The sequence below is a fragment of the Choristoneura fumiferana genome, chromosome 15 (genome assembly GCF_025370935.1).
Source record: "Choristoneura fumiferana chromosome 15, NRCan_CFum_1, whole genome shotgun sequence".
Lineage (NCBI taxonomy): Eukaryota > Metazoa > Arthropoda > Insecta > Lepidoptera > Tortricidae > Choristoneura > Choristoneura fumiferana.
This window is the reverse complement of record NC_133486.1, coordinates 1505250-1523096: the sequence shown is the minus strand read 5'-3', so window position 1 is coordinate 1523096 and position 17847 is coordinate 1505250. Positions and strand designations below refer to the sequence as shown.

At 37.2% G+C, this 17847-nt stretch overlaps 1 protein-coding gene and 1 non-coding gene across 2 annotated transcripts in view; both read right to left on the bottom strand.

Moving 5' to 3' along the window:
• Window positions 1–17847, bottom strand: part of AstA (allatostatin A) — a 123041-nt gene that overhangs the window by 56338 nt on the left and 48856 nt on the right. The window lies entirely within an intron of this gene.
• On the bottom strand, window positions 8408–8479 carry TRNAD-GUC (transfer RNA aspartic acid (anticodon GUC)). Its single transcript has one exon. It is a non-coding gene; the product is annotated as a tRNA-Asp (tRNA).

The window sequence follows — 17847 nt, the reverse complement described above, 5'->3', positions numbered from 1 at the left end:
AGCGATAACTAGAGCCCATGCGATAGACAGTGCATACATGACACGCGGCGACGGTTGGTTAGGAAACGTGCTAGTGGGAATATCATCACCATCTCAGCCGTGGGACGTCCACTTTTGGACATAGGTCTCCCCCATAGACCTCCAGTTGCTTCGGTTGGCTGCGGCCTGCATCCACCGTGAACCCGCAGCTTTAACCAGGTCTTCCGTCCATCTCGTTAGTCCTACGCTGCGCTTTTCGACCCGCGGGCAGTACAGTCTCATACTTTTCAATACAATTATACAATTACAAATAAAGTTGTGTTAAATACTTGTGATGTATAAATATCATTTAAAAATATTGTAAATCTTTAAAAAAAAAAGTTGAGTTTCTTGCCGGATTCTTCTCAACAGAGGTTTTTCCGAACCGGTGGTAGATTTTTTTTGACATTCATAATTAAGTGCTTGTTAGAGCCTAAATAGAATAAAGATATTTTGACTTTGACTTTGAAAGAATATATTTTTGCCTGACACGTTGCTATTACGGTCATGATATTCCATCCCAGCCTATATACGTCCCACTGCTGGGCACAGGCCTCCTCTCAGAATAAGAGAGCTTGGGCCATAGTCCCCACGCGGGCCTAGTGCGGATTGGGAACTTCACACGCACCATTGAATTGCTTCGCAGGTTTGTGCAGGTTTCCTCACGATGTTTTCCTTCACCGCAAAGCTCGTGGTAAATATCAAATGTAATTCCGCACATGAATTTGGAAAAACTCAGAGGTGCGAGCCGGGGTTTGAACCCACGACCCTCTGCTTGAGAGGCGATAGGTCAAACCACTAGGCCACCATGGCTTACCCCACGGTCATGATATGATACGGTGTATAATGGGTAGAGTCCTTAAAGCGTGAAGTTATAGAATCAATTTTATGTAGATTATTTTGTAGACTGTACAACATTAAAACAGCACTTACAGTAATGGATGTAATAGAAACTCTGTACACATGCACGGTTTGTTAGCCCACAACTGATTTAGCTGTACCATGAATAATACATTTTAGGGTTCCGTAACCAAAAGACGACCAACGGTATCCTTAGTTATAATCGTCTTGTGTCTACAATGTTCGTTTGTGTGCTCGTTTGAACTGTAACAGATACTTGAAAATGTTGATGGCATCGACTTGAAATTTGGCATGCAAAGGTAGTTTAGGTGACAATACAAGTGCAGTCAACAAAAAGTACACTAGTACAGTAACTTGTATCAAAAATTACTTTTTTACCAAATCTTTTAGTACGGTAGCAAGACACCATCGTTTATAAATCCGACTCGCGTTTAGCAGGTTTTTTCCATTCCCTGTTTGTCGAACTTATATTGTTTTATATTAAAAAAAACCGAGAGCTTCACAGATCCATTAAACGTATTCCCTTGTTTCCTTTCTGAATTTGACAACGTTGCTACAAAGTAAAGCAATATTTTTTGTTCATTATTTAAATTCATATTTATTATTTATTTATTTATTAAAAACAATACAACAATAGGTTTACAGTATGAAAAACCAAAACGCCTATTACGTTACACGCTTCATATAAATCAATATGGAACACAAATTAATAATAAAGAATACAATACCTACCGGAAATAACATAACCAAAATAATATAGAAAACGTATTTGAATACTTTACAAATTATTATTGGATAAAAACTATGTATACTCTATAAGTAGTCTATATGAACTACATTATGCAAATTATGAGCAACATGACGTAAGCAGCAGGGCTACTACGAAACTCGAAGTTCGTGTCGAGCGATCCCTCTCACACTTATACTATTTAATACAAGAGCGAGAGGGACGGTACGATACGAACTTCGAGTTTTGAGTTTCGTAGTAGCCCTGCTGGGGCCTTATTGTCTACCGTACTCGGGATCACAATTGTTTTCACCATTTCATTCTGTCATACGGTATAGGATGATGGTAGAAAGAGATAGATGCGATCGCGAGCACCCGCACGTTAGACAATACGGTCTCTGGCTTTGCTGTGCGTGGTTTTACAATAGGATGGACCCATCTGTTCCCGTGGGTGTCGTAAAAGGAGCTAAGGGACCTGAAGGGCTACTTCGAAATTCTAAAATCGAAGATTGTATCATATCTCTCTTGCTCTCGTATTAAACAGTATTAGCATCAGCGGGACGGCACAATACGAACTTTGATTTTCGAAATTCATAGTAGCCCCTCTGACGTGAGACTTGGCAGTAGCGCTCTCTGTTGCCGATCACGAACTCTGGACTCCAGCAATGCGGTTTGTTTTGTTTTTGTTTTTAATCGAATGGATGGCAAACGAGCAAGTCTCCTGATGGTAAGAGATCACCACCGCCCATAGACACCTGCAACACCAGGGGATTGCAGATGCGTTGCCAACCTAGAGGCCGAAGATGGGATACCTCAAGTGCCAGTAATTTCGCCGGCTGTCTTACTCTCCACGCCGAAACACAACAGTGCAAGCACTGCTGCTTCACGGCAGGATTAGCGAGCAAGATGGTGGTAGCAATCCGGGCGGACCTTGCACAAGGTCCTACCACCTGCAACCTACACCTGCGGTGTGGAAGTCAAGGGAAAACGCTACACTATTTTATCAAGAAAGTCTTCATGAAGGTTCACTACCTGGTCCTCATCCGACGATCACGAGCACTCTATTTCGAGTGTAGCGACTTAGAAGAAGACTATGCTCGGGTTTCTCTGCGGGATAGAATTAGAAATGATGATATCCGCAGTAGAACTAAGGTTACCTACCGACATAGCCCGAAGAATTGCGAAACTAAAGTGGCAGTGGGCGGGGCACATTGCTCGCAGGACGGATGGCCGATGGGGCCAGAAGGTTCTCGAATGGCGTCCGCGGACCGGGAGACGAGCTGTCGGTAGGCCTCCAACAAGATGGAGCGACGACTTGGTTAAGATCGCGGGATCGCGGTGGATGCGGAAAGCACAAGACCGGTCTGAGTGGAGAGCCTTGGGGGAGGCCTATGTCCAGCAGTGGACGTCTTTCGGCTGACATGATGATGATGATGACTTAAAAGAAGAACGATCTCAATGTATATATTTGTATACTATCCTTAAACCGCGGCTTCGCCCGCATTAGACATAGCTTAATGCCGTCTTTACTGAACTGTTGTATAGTATGCCTGTGCAATTTTTGACAACAGTTTACTTACACGATTCTTGTTACCATGGCAACGCAAACTAGAATACTTAGTTTGCCTAGGTTTTGCCTGACAATATGTTACGGTAACAATTTGAAAGGACAACGTTCGCTTGCACAACTCCATCTGATTGCAAACGAAGTTAACACGTCACGTCATCTAGAGAGCTGAGGTACGTCACCGTTCTTGAACAGTGCCCTGTATTCTTGTTTAAATTTAAAATACGGGATATCAAGTGTCTTTTATCTCAATGCAGATCTTTGACTATCTGTAAGCCAAGTTTCATGTAAATCCGTTCAGCCGTTATTGTTTGATTGAGTAACAAACATCCAAACACCTTCACAAACTTTGACATTTATAATATTATAGTAGGAACTAGGATAGGGTTGCTAAATAGCAACAGAGCAATTATCTTTAGTGACAAACCTCAAAGAAAAACCACAATTTCATATAAACCGCGTTACCGCTACGCAATTCATATAAATTTTATGTATACTTAAGCCCAATGTCTACGTTTGTACTAACGCTTCCCATACCCCTCCAAAGTGTGGTGAAAAAAGCGAAATGAGTGCCATTTACGCTAAAAGGTTGTCATCGAATAGCATCTAATCCAGGCTTTGTAAAAACAAGCGTAGATCAGGTTTAATCTTGAATATTTGATGTTCAAGCGAATGTTTTTAATTCGCGGTTTTTAATTGGACAGCGCGTAGCCTTTGAGTAGTTAGCTCGTTAGGATTAGGGGTTTAGGTACGTTTTTAAGGGTTTCAAAGTGTCCGACCAGAGGACAATTACTTACTTTGTTGGACAATACTTTCGCACTTATAAAATTCCATAACTCTGTGTCACTGGATAGCTAAAGTGGCTGGTTAAAGTTGCGGGTTCACGGTAGATGCAGACCGCTTCCATCCGAAACAACTGGAGGTCTATGGGGTTCTACGAGTATAAAACACGTGAGGTTAAAACACAAAGTGCCTATCTGGCTAAAAAGCAATATATAACGTTTTCATATACTTAAGACTAAACAAATTGACAAAAAAAATATCATAGGTTAATTTTCATTAGACGCGGAATCTAATATAGAACTGAAATAAGCGATGTTTTAAATGTTTAGTTAGACGATCTTCCATTGTATTTTTATGTCGAAAAATTTTAGCGTGACAATTTACTCTCAAATTTTATTTTCTGTTATCGCATTAATATGCTAATAACGATTTATTCTAATTAAGCCAACAGGATAACTAATTAATTCCCCCGTTTATTTTTCAGGTTTCCAAAATAAAATTTCCCTCGTGAACAGTTAGTAATAATCAGCTTTATTGCTGATGAAGCAGGCCACCTAAAATCTAGATATTTTTTTAGTTTTAACATTTTCGGTTTTATTTATTTGTTAACTTTAAAGATCTGACATCGGATATTTGAAAGAAAGTAGAGAGTTGCTTAGGATAATATATGAAGTTTAATGTGATGAAATTTGGTTTCACATGACATATTTCTCCATAAATTAGACAGTTATGGTATAAGGGGGTGTTGTTATGATTGGCTGAGGTCTTATTTAGACAATAGGCAGCAGTAAACCGAGGTAATACATTTTTGTATAGAGTCACAAACAATAACTAAAGTTAGGTCAGATATGACAACGGTGAAGCAGGGCGTACCTCAGGGTAGTATACTATTTGAAGTATCGTGATATCGTGAACAGTTTGAAGTCCCGAGAACATATCAAAAAGCCACGGCTTGTATCTTGTTTTGCCTACTTCTAAGACTGCACGTTACAGAAAAAGTATGCTGTATATCGTCACTACTTTAAAAAAAACTCGTAGCTCAAAGTAGATAATTTTTCTGAGTGAACTTTATGGACATTATATCAGGGTTCAATTTTGTTGACATATTGATTTTAGATACGAGATTTTTTCAAAGTAGGGACGATATGTCAGTCAAAATATTTAATCACTTGCCCGAAGAACTTAAACGAACTGAGCTCCCAGAATACAAAGCTAAACTGTCAAATGGTGTGTGGAGAAGGCATATTATAGAATCGATGATCACTTCATATTGTAAGAAATTTTTGACATTATTATGACATTTAAAATAAATTCGGCCTATCTTAATAAATCTTTACTCACAATTCAATTATACGGTATTGTATGAAATAGTTTGACATGTTTTGTTTTTCAAATGTATTGTATTAGCTAATTTAATTTTTTTGACGATTTTAATTTTATTATTTTTGCATTACCTACATTTGAACCTGCAAATTATTTGTATGCCTGTGGGCGAAACATAGCGAGTGATACCAATAATTACGCTATAATACCTTGTGTATATTAGAACCACCTATGTTTACAAATAAAGATACTTTGACTTTGAATGTTTATGAAATGTAGACGACATACAAAAAGAATAGGGGATAATATTCAAAAATGTAAACATACGCACACGGTATCAATAATGACCAGGGGCCTTTAATAAAAATAATATAAACAAGTAGGTTTAACATGAATTTGTGTTGCTTCGGTTACCATCTAATGTATTTACATTTAGCGTAAGTATATTTCATTTATAGTTTCTCAAAATTATTTATAGCATTAGAAAAAGGGTAAACTATCTTGACGATCTTTTTATTGAAAAACCTTTAGAAAAAAAATCGGTAACTATTACTTATGATACCAAAAGCATGTAAATGATCATATGTCCTTGCTAATTGTTACGTATTTGCTGTGACTTATTTTTCAAAAGTGTTTTTCATGAAAAAGACACGTCAAGATCGCTTACCTTCTTTCTAATGCTAAAAAAAACGAAGTATAGTTCTCGTGATTCTGAGTAAGAAGAACGTAAAGTAACCTAATTCTGAACACATACACTTTAAACGAATATCCCCATCTACCCTATTTTGGCATTGCCATACGAGGAAACGCAGCCAGCCTTATGGGCACCCTGCCCAATAGCAACGACTTGGGTGATATTTGTAAATATAGATTTTTAGGATTAGAGTAAGTTAGTTTTAGTTCTTTTTTATTTCATCATCATCCCAGTCTATATACGTCCCACTGCTGGGCACAGGCCTCCTCTCAGAACAAGAGGGCTTGGGCCATAGTGGGCTTTTTTATTTATTTCTGTTAATTATTGTATATATTATTTGTTTGTTTATTAATAAATTCCTTTACCCTATTTTCGGGTGATGTTTCAATAATCGGTCCCTTGCGGCCCGTTGTAAACGTCGCCACTCGAAAACAGCAATAAACTGAAACTGTTCTTATCAGTAGTCGAGAACAGCTGTAAATACCCTTTATCACGACAGTTGAAGGGCACTGTTAAGTTATTTTCAACACAAAAATAGGGAATAAGTGTATTTATGCATACACTCTGACGCATACACAAATACACACACAACACCAACTCATCTTTTTTTTTCATTTCCAAAAATATTTTTTTCAATCTGTATTTCTTTATTTAAATTTAAGTTAACAACATACTTAGGAAGCTTTTTACAACTTTAATACATAGTGTAAAGGAATCCTGTCTTTTTGCCGAAAATATTTTACCAAATTATGATTCACTAGAGTTTACCCGCGGCTACGCGCGCGTAAACTATTCGATCTGGTACAATTGATACTCCGGGATTTTAGAATTTTCCCAAATATCGTGGTCGGTCTTCATTGAGGTAGTATTAAGAACAACTGTCCAAAATTTCAAGACTAAGCCCGGCCGTTGATATTTCGAGATTCTATCCCTATCCCTTGGGAATATTGGGATAAAAAGTAGCCTATGTATTATTCCAGATGTCCAGCTATCTACATACCAAACTTCATGACTCTGAGCCCAGCGGTTATTAGTTCGAGATTTTATCCCTATCCGTGGGAACATTGAGATATAAATAAGTGCCTATGTGTTATTTCAAGCGTCCAGCCACCTATCTACGTACCAAATTTCATGACCCTAAGCCCAGCGGTTGTTATTTAGCTTAACTCTTAAACTCACCCTTTGTCGGACCCTGACGTATTGCTCCTCTCCTCTCATCCACTCAAAGGTTGACTGGTAGAGATCCCTTAAAGGGATAAGTCCGCCTTTGTTCAAGTATCTTAAAGTTTGATAGTTGTATTTTGTTAATTTTCTTTTGTACAATTAAGAGTTTACATACATACATACATTTAGAGACTTTACGCCTATCCCGTGGGAATATCGGGATAAAAGTAGCCTATGTGTTATTTCACCTACATACTTAATTTCATGGCTCTAAGCCCAGCGGTTGTTATTTCAAGATTTTATCCCTAGGTATCCCGTGGGAATATCGAGTCAAAAAGTCGCTTATGTGTTATTCCAAGGATTTCGTATTTTATACGGAATCTTCCAAGTTTAGGTATATTTTACACCTCTTACTTTAGCCGTTTTCCTTGAAAGTTTGATATACTTACTACCTTCCTGATTTTTTTCAAATTTTTCCACCCACCGGTTTGAATTTTAGAGGGGGGGGGGCGCTCGATTTTAATGAAAATTTGCACGTTAAGGTTGAATATTTCGCAAACATATCTCTGAATTGAAAAATCGTCTTAGCAAACCCCTAATGGTTTTAAAAGTCCTATCCAACGATATCCCACACTATAGGGTTGGATGAGAAAAAAAAATCACCCCCACTTAACGTCTATGGGAGGTAACACTAAAAAAATTTTTTTTTTTAATTTTTAATTGTACCATTTTGTCGGCATAGTCTACACATTTATCCGTGCAAAATTACAGCTTTCTAGCATTGATAGTCCCTGAGCAAAGCCGCGGACGGACGGACAGACAGACAGAGACAGACATGGCGAAACTAAGTATAAGGGTTCCGTTTTTGCCATTTTGGCTCCGGAACCTTTAAAACGAAGTTGTGGGAGTTCCTTTATAAAGCCAACATCTAAAGGATTCGGGAAACGAAATTTTCCTGCAGGAATTATTGGCGGGTTTGAATTATAATAACAATTATGCTGCATTAAAATGTGATAGGACATACATACATATGATATCTTACGAGATGAAGAGATTAATTAATGCGATTTTTTTTGCTGCATACATCATCAGACACACAAACTTATCTATCACTTTTAATCAAAACAAGTGCTAGAACTGGGTCTAAATTAATTTTCAGAATGTAAATAAACAAACAAAATATACGTTTTGACGATAGTAAGGTATTTATTAAATTAGTTGAAAATGTAGAATTAGCTTGTAAACATTGAATTTCAAATGCAAAAAGTATCTCTCCGGCGGGGAATCGAACCCCGGTCTCCCGCGTGACAGGCGGGGATACTTACCACTATACTACCGAAGACTTATCGAAGTGTGCGAAATTTATTAATAATAGCTACCAATGTAACGTAAGCCGTGCCTACTTGGTACTGCGGTACCTGCCTATAATATTGAAGCAGATAATTAATATTAATTTATTATTAGTAATAATTAACTTTTAATTATTATAGTTTACTTTTACTAGCTCAAGCTTTGTTAATTCGACAGTTATCCGAGAAAGGACGATATTTCCTCATGAAAACTAAATCTACTTTCTTCTTTCGCTACGTTTGAGGAATGCCTTTTTCATGAATATCCAAATACACAATTATAATAAAATATGGCCTATAGATCTAGAAATCTTACACATGGTGTTTCTGGCGCAATAAGGTCACGTTAAAACGCGTAACCGTGGCGGCCTAGTTGTTTGACCTATCGCCTCTCAAGCAGAGGGTCGTGGGTTCAAACACCGGCTCGCACCTCTGCGTTTTTCGAAATTCATGTGCAGAATTATATTTCAAATTTACCGCTAGCTTTACGGTGAAGGAAAACATCGTGAGGAAACCTACACAAACCTGCAAAGCAATTCAATGGTGCGTGTGAAGTTCCCAATACGGACTGGGCCCGCGTGGGAACTACGGTGCAAGCCCTCTCGTTCTGAGAGAAGGCCTGTGCCCAGCAGTGGGACGTATATAGGCTGGGATGGATGGATGGAAAACGCGTAAATGTTAATTGTAATTGTAACGAAACATGACTTGATTTATCTTACATCTTTCGGTGTATTTGATTTGTTGATTGGTTTCATATCGCGATAATAAAGATCAATTAATGACTTCATTGGTGGGAAATTAAATTCTGTGCCGGAATCTTGGCGGGTTTATTTTCTGATTTGATTAGGTAATCTAACTATTTATTTTAAAATTTATGACGGTGGAAGCATTCTACACTTCCACTGAACGTAGATATAGTTTAGATATAGTAACCCCCTTATTCATAAACGACAATCAAACCTATTTTAGTTAAAATGCCGCTAAAATTCGTTTGTCCTTATCTGTCACTTCGACATTTGTATTTGTTAGAAAGGGACAAAGCATTTGTTAGTTAACATAGGCTTGTTAAGTTTTATGAATAAGGGGGTTAGTGTTTAGTATTGTAACTAAGGGACCCCATACATCCCTGTATTTTTATTATTATTATTTTTTGTATTTTTTTTCTTTAATTGTATAATATAGTTTTTAAGTATTTTATTTGTAATTATATTATTATGAAAAAATGACTTTCTGCCAAGTTTCTTGCGGCGCATTCTTCTTGGCAATGATGGTCTTTCCGAAAGCGCTGGTAGTTTAAAAAAATGACGTGTAAAAGTGCCCATTGCGGCCTATTTACTGAATAAATCATTTGAAATTTTTGAATTTTGAATTTGAAATTTTGAAATTTAACTTTTCTTTCGCCTAAATGAGGGTTTTCACGGAGCTGAAATATCGCTAGATGGCGTTAGTGTCGTGAGGCCGTTTGACGTTTGCTCGTGATTGGTTAAATAACTATTATTATTATTCCCTCAATGGCGGCCTTCAGGCTTGGGCCAATGTCAGTTGAATGAGCCAATCGCAAGCAAACGTCAAACGTCAAACGGACCACGATACTAACGCCATCTAGCGATATTTCGCCTCTGTGAAATAAATAAATAATAAAATAAATAAATATCATGGGACACTTGACACCAATTGACCTAGTCCCAAACTAAGCAAAGCTTGTACTATGGACACTAGGCAACGGATAAACATACTTATATAGATAAATACATACTTAAATACATATTAAACATCCAAGACCCGAGAACAAACATTCGTGTTATTCACACAAATATCTGCCCCGGCCGGGATTCGAACCCAGGACCTCAAGCTTCGTAGTCAGGTTCTCTAACCACTTAGCCATCCGGTCGACAAAACCCTAATTGGTGGGCAAAAGCTCACTAGCTAGAAAGCTAACTTTATAAAAAGAAATTTTTTGATTGTGTTGTTGTTTGGTATGGCCGAAAAACTGCTTAACCGACTTTTTTTATAAAAAACAATATTAACCATAAGCGTATTTAACATTAGATAAAAAGTCGTCGTAGCCTACTGGTTGGTCCTATGGCCGCTCAAACCGAGGATCGTGGGTTCAAATCAGGACTCGTAACGCGTAAGACTGATTCAATGAAATCAGATTTGAAAATGATCTTTGCGGTGAAGAAAAACATCATGAGGATGTACAAACCTGCGAAGTAATTCAATGCTGTGTGATTCTCAATCCACTCTGGGCCCGTGCGGGAACTACGGCTAAACCATTCTCATTCTGAAAATTTAACCCTACACTACGCGTAGCCTCAACGGTTTGGCAGGCAATTCACTTCACCGGTATTTTTAACCCCCGACGCAAAAAGAGGGGTGTTATAAGTTTCGCCGCTTTGTGTGTCTGTCTGTCTGTGGCACCGTAGCTCTTAAACGGGTGGACCGGTTTGAATGCGATTTTTTTAAAATGAGGTTTTCTAGCACTGATTCTTAGACATGTTTCATCAAAATCGGTTAAGCCGTTTTTGAGATATTGAACTTTGAAGTGACAAAGTCGGGGGTTTTCCAACTTTTTGTTGGTTAAGTTATTTAATATATGTATAAGACGAAAGCGAGAATGCGATATTATGGTGTCAGTACTTAATCACGAAAAACTTTTTCACGAACGACTTTATTAAAGTACGTAGTAAGTTTTTTCGTGATAAAGTCTATTCGTGATTAAGTTTTCGTGATAGTCTTTTCGTGGTAAAGTCTTTTCGTGATATAGTCTGTTCGTGATTAAGTTTTCGTGATAAAGTCTTTAGTGGTAAAGTTTTCGTGAAAGTCTTTAATGGTAAAATCTATTCGTGATAAAGTTTTTCGTGATAAGGTTTTCGTGATAAAGTCGTTCGTGAAAAAGTTTTTCGTGAAATAATACTAGCGCCCGATATTATCATAACTTATTATTAAAGAAATACGTATCGTCGCTTTCCACCATCAAGTACTAAAGAGTCGTAACTTCCACAGTAACAACGCATTAACTGCCTTTTAATCACGTTTTAAAGTACTCGTTTAACACCTCACACGCCAATAAAACGGGCGCAAAACGTAAACTTTAACGATATTTTCTAGTGGCTTTCTAGATTTTTATGTAAAATGGATTGTTTAGTGTCGGTGGTCGCGTTTCTGAACTTTCAATTTCTGTTTCGATGTTTCGGTTAAATTAGAATTTTGGGTAGGCGCCGTTTTTAGGAATCATAATATGTAGGGGGGACAGAGGAGAATGGTGACATCGACGATTTTTGGGATCTTATTTACGGCCGTGGTGGCCGAGTGGTTTGACCTATGACCTCTCAAGCAGAGGATCGTGGGTTCAAACCGCGGCTCGCAACTCTTGAGTTTTTCGGAAACCTGCACAAACCTGCGAAGCAATTAAATGGTGTGTGTGAAGTTCCCAATCCGCACTGGGCCCGCGTGGGAAGAGGAGGCCTGTGCCAAGCAGTGGGACGTATATAGTCTGGGATTATTATTATTATTTACTGCTAGCAAGCTCGCAATAGCGCGTGTTTGATAGCTCGAGACCTGAATTAAAAAGCGTTTGCTATCGCAAGCTCGCTAGCAGTTAATTAGTTCTAATAACCTATATATCACTACCTATACCTATTTAATTAACTTAGAAAAGTTAACAACTCCCGACATTGTCATTTCCACAATTGAGTATCTCGAAAATTATTGAACCTATTTCAATGGAACATAGCTTAAAACCAGCGCAAAGAAACTCGCTTCCGCGTAAAAAAAACGGTCCATCCGTTTGAAAGCTACAATGTCACATACAGACAGATGTTTTTAGTCGTAAATTCTAGTTCTGGTCTGAGGAGCTACTACGAAACACGTAAATCGAAGTTCGTATCGCACCGTCCCTTTCACTCGCGTATTAAATGACATAAGCGTCAGCGGGACGGCAACATACGAAGTTCGAGTTCTGCACTTCGTAGTATAAGCCTGATTCAGGTGGTACTACGTACAGCTCAGTCAAAGGCTCGAGGACTTAACAGCCACTTAAACCCGCAATCAACACGCAAAAAAGGTCTGAAGTTGAAAAATAAGGGGTTAAAAGGGCCTGGGCCAATCAACTATTTTACCCACAGTTTGGGCGTCTCCTGCGTTACCAAAATTGTCGCTGGCGTTACCAAAAAATCGTACTTCCAACAAAATATTTCACGGTTTAATAGGTTGAACTTACGTAGGGTGGCATGTATTCATGTACACCATCTATTAAATTACAGAAAAAACATGTTTACTTACAAAAATCTGCAATTGTTTGAAAAATGTCGCGGACAGATTAGTGTGGGTAAAAAAGTTGATTGACCCGCCTAAGTCTAGCTGGGGGCATTTCTATTTGAAGTTGTACCCTGAGTTTATATATATCTCCGGTTTCAACAAAATTTGGGAGGTAGACTCAGTCCATGATTCCGAGCTGTAAAAACATGGTCTCCAGATGTGTAATTTATTGAATCAGGCGTTACTTTGCGGAGGTCCATATCAATGAACTAAAATAATTTCCTTGCTCACCCGCGACCTTACGATAGCTAAGCTTATGCAAAATATGCGTGTTCATGCAGTTCCTCCACCTCCACACTGTAAGAACACACACAAATCACACAAACCCATCTATCACCACCACCACACTACACTGACGCGTTTCGAACTCAAACAGAGCTCATCTTCAGAGTGACACAACCGTACACCATGCTACCAGTTGTTAGACTAACGAACCACAACCACCGTTTTAACTTGTCACTGTAACTCCCCAAGTACCCACATACGTTTTATGAAACAAAAACAAAACTACCCACAAATTATTAATATTTTTTTTTTTTTTTTTTTTTTTTTTTTTTTTTTTTTTTTTTTTTTTTTTTTTTTTAACCGTCCTTCAAAACTACCTTGATTTTTTATTTATTTACTGTCAAGGCATGTTTTATTAACTACCATTGCTGAAATTAGATCCAAGCCGTAGCAAGGGAGATGAAACTAAATTTACCTGCTCATTAATAATAGACCCCATACTGTTGTATCTAATTATCTCCATGCATTCTAAAACATCGAGACGAAACCCCTTGCCACAATAATGTAACACTTCATACGAATCGGAGTCCGATAAAGAATGATTTAGTTCCAACAAATGTTTGGCAAAATTCGACTTATCAGGATGCTCATTCCTATATGCCGAAACATGCTCTTTAAATCTAGCATTAAAACTGCGTCCTGTCTGACCAACATTATATACTTTACTGCAGTCATTACAAGTGAGCTTGTATACACCCGATCTAGTTCCTTTATCTACCTTCTCTTTGTGGTTACAAAGTTTAGAGTACAAAGAGTTGTTAGTCTTAAAGGCTACCTTAACATTGTTTGATTTTAAAATACCACAAATTCTATCAGACAAACGACCAACGTATGAAATGCTACACCTATATTTGTTAGAAGACTGCGATGGTAACACGGCGTAAAGCATGCTATTCACTATCCGTGCCTGCTTCTTCTGAGCCAAACTATTGACCATTGATTTAGTATAACCATTCGACAACGCTATCTGATAAATAGTATTTAACTCTAAATCAAAATCTTCCCTAGAAAGAGGTACAGTTAACAATCTATGTACATAACAATGAAAAGCTGCTAATTTATGCTGCCACGGGTGATTAGACGATGCTGGTATCACGGCATCTGTGTACGTGGGTTTTCGGTAAATTTTGAACTGGTGTTTATTATTAAATCCAATAATTGTCAAATCCAAAAAGTTTAACGAAAAATTTTCTTCTAATTCTTTTTTAAATTTTATTTTAACATGTTTATTATTTAAACCATTCACAAACAAGTCGAGCTGTCTCATACTTCCCCTCCAGCACAGAATTAAATCATCAACGTACCTATAATAATACACAATATTATTATTACCCACTATGTACCTATTTTCAAAGTAATCCATAAAAATATCTGCCATTAATGGACTCAGAGGTGATCCCATTGCTAAACCATCACTCTGTAAATAATACTGTCCATTAAACCGGAAATAATTTTGCTTCATGCATAAAGTTACCAAATCAATTAATTCACAAACCTCCCCAGGATGTAAACGCTTCCTTTCCAAATGGTTTTTAAGAATAACTATTGTCTCACTATATGGTACATTAGTAAATAAACTATCTACATCTAAAGAAAGCAATGTTGCGTTAGGCGGAATGCTGTAATCTTTAATTTTGCTAACTAAATCCGAACTATTCTTCAAACTGTATGATGGGTTAAAAGAAGATTTTACACGAATAACACTATTTAATTTCCTTGCCACTTTATATGCTGGAGCACTCACATATGAGACAACTGGACGAACTGGCACATTATCCTTATGAATTTTAGGCAATCCATACAGAATTGTGCCTGCGGATTCATAGGTATAACAAAACTCTTTTGTTGTTCGGTTTCAAAGGTAAATTGAGATTTTTAACAAGCTTCTTTAATTCATTATGAAACGTTATTGTAGGGTCCTTTGTAAAACTGTGAAACCATCTCCTGAATTACATCTAAAACTTTTTGATTATATTGGCTTCTTTCTAAAAAAACAATACAATTACCCTTATCAGCCTTGGAAACAACCAAATCATTGTCATGCACTTTGCGTTGAACGGATCGCAAAGAATGTAATTCGTTACATTGGCAACACACTCTGTAATATTTGTATTTTTAAGTGTATTCGCCACCAAAACCTTTGTCTCTAAATCACCGCTGTTACTCACAATTGCAACTTCTGAATCTACCGCCAAACCTTCCACTATTTTCTGATTTAATTTAGAGGGTAGATTATACTTCAAAACCTTTTTCCAATAATTTATTTTCACCGTCCGAAAATTCTACATTAGTAAGATTTTTAACACGAGGGTAGAAAGTATGACCGTTATTAGATTCCCGGTTATTATTGTTGAAAGAATAAAAATAACTACTACTAATGTAGAATTTTCGGACGGTGAAATAAATTATTGGAAAAAAGGTTTGAAGTATAATCTACCCTCTAAATTAAATCAGAAAATAGTGGAGGTTTGGCGGTAGATTCAGAAGTTGCAATTGTGAGTAACAGCGGTGATTTAGAGACAAAGGTTTTGGTGGCGAATACACTTAAAAATACAAATATTACAGAGTGTGTTGCCAATGTAACGGAATTACATTCTTTGCGATCCGTTCAACGCAAAGTGCATGACAATGATTTGGTTGTTTCCAAGGCTGATAAGGGTAATTGTATTGTTTTTTTAGAAAGAAGCCAATATAATCAAAAAGTTTTAGATGTAATTCAGGGAGATGGTTTCACAGTTTTACAAAAGGACCCTACAATAACGTTTCATAATGAATTAAAGAAGCTTGTTAAAAAATCTCAATTTACCTTTGAAACCGAACAACAAAAGAGTTTTGTTATACCTATGAATCCGCAGGCACCAATTCTGTATGGATTGCCTAAAATTCATAAGGATAATGTGCCAGTTCGTCCAGTTGTCTCATATGTGAGTGCTCCAGCATATAAATTGGCAAGGAAATTAAATAGTGTTATTCGTGTAAAATCTTCTTTTAAACCCATCATACAGTTTTGAAGAATAGTTCGGATTTAGTTAGCAAATTAAAGATTACAGCATTCCGCCTAACGCAACATTGCTTTCTTTAGATGTAGATAGTTTATTTACTAATGTGCCATATAGTGAGACAATAGTTATTCTTAAAACCATTTGGAAAGGAAGCGTTTACATCCTGGGGAGGTTTGTGAATTAATTGATTTGGTAACTTTATGCATGAAGCAAAATTATTTCCGGTTTAATGGACAGTATTATTTACAGAGTGATGGTTTAGCAATGGGATCACCTCTGAGTCCATTAATGGCAGATATTTTTATGGATTACTTTGAAAATAGGTACATAGTGGGTAATAATAAATATTGTGTATTATTATAGGTACGTTGATGATTTAATTCTGTGCTGGAGGGGAAGTATGAGACAGCTCGACTTGTTTGTGAATGGTTTAAATAACAAACATGTTAAAATAAAATTTAAAAAAGAATTAGAAGAAAATTTTTCGTTAAACTTTTTGGATTTGACAATTATTAGATTTAATAATAACACCAGTTCAAAAATTTACCGAAAACCCACGTACACAGATGCCGTGATACCAGCATCGTCTAATCACCCGTGGCAGCATAAATTAGCAGCTTTTCATTGTTATGTACATAGATTGTTAACTGTACCTCTTTCTAGGAAGATTTTGATTTAGAGTTAAATACTATTTATCAGATAGCGTTGTCGAATGGTTATACTAAATCAATGGTCAATAGTTTGGTTCAGAAGAAGCAGGCACGGATAGTGAATAGCATGCTTTACGCCGTGTTACCATCGCAGTCTTCTAACAAATATAGGTGTAGCATTTCATACGTTGGTCGTTTGTCTGATAGAATTTGGGTATTTTAAAATCAAACAATGTTAAGGTAAGCCTTTAAGACTAACAACTCTTTGTACTCTAAACTTTGTAACCACAAAAGAGAAGGTAGATAAAGGAACTAGATCGGGTGTATACAAGCTCACTTGTAATGACTGCAGTAAAGTATATGTTGGTCAGACAGGACGCAGTTTTAATGCTAGATTTAAAGAGCATGTTTCGGCATATAGGAATGAGCATCCTGATAAGTCGAATTTTGCCAAACATTTGTTGGAACTAAATCATTCTTTATCGGACTCCGATTCGTATGAAGTGTTACATTATTGTGGCAAGGGGTTTCGTCTCGATGTTTTAGAATGCATGGAGATAATTAGATACAACAGTATGGGGTCTATTATTAATGAGCAGGTAAATTTAGTTTCATCTCCCTTGCTACGGCTTGGATCTAATTTCAGCAATGGTAGTTAATAAAACATGCCTTGACAGTAAATAAATAAAAAATCAAGGTAGTTTTGAAGGACGGTTAAAAAAAAAAAATTATTAATAATTTGTGGTAGTTTTGTTTTGTTTCATAAAACGTATGTGGGTACTTGGGAGTTACAGTGACAAGTTTAAAACGGTGGTTGTGGTTCGTTAGTCTAACAACTGGTAGCATGGTGTACGGTTGTGTCACTCTGAAGATGAGCTCTGTTTGAGTTCGAAACGCGTCAGTGTAGTGTGGTGGTGGTGATAGATGGGTTGTGTGACTTGTGTGTGTTCTTACAGTGTGGAGGTGGAGGAACTGCATGAACACGCATTATTTTGCATAAGCTTAGCTATCGTAAGGTCGCGGGTGAGCAAGGAAATTATTTTAGTTCTCCAGATGTGTCTCCAAAACATTGTATGGATGTGTCCGTTCCGTTACGAAAATTAT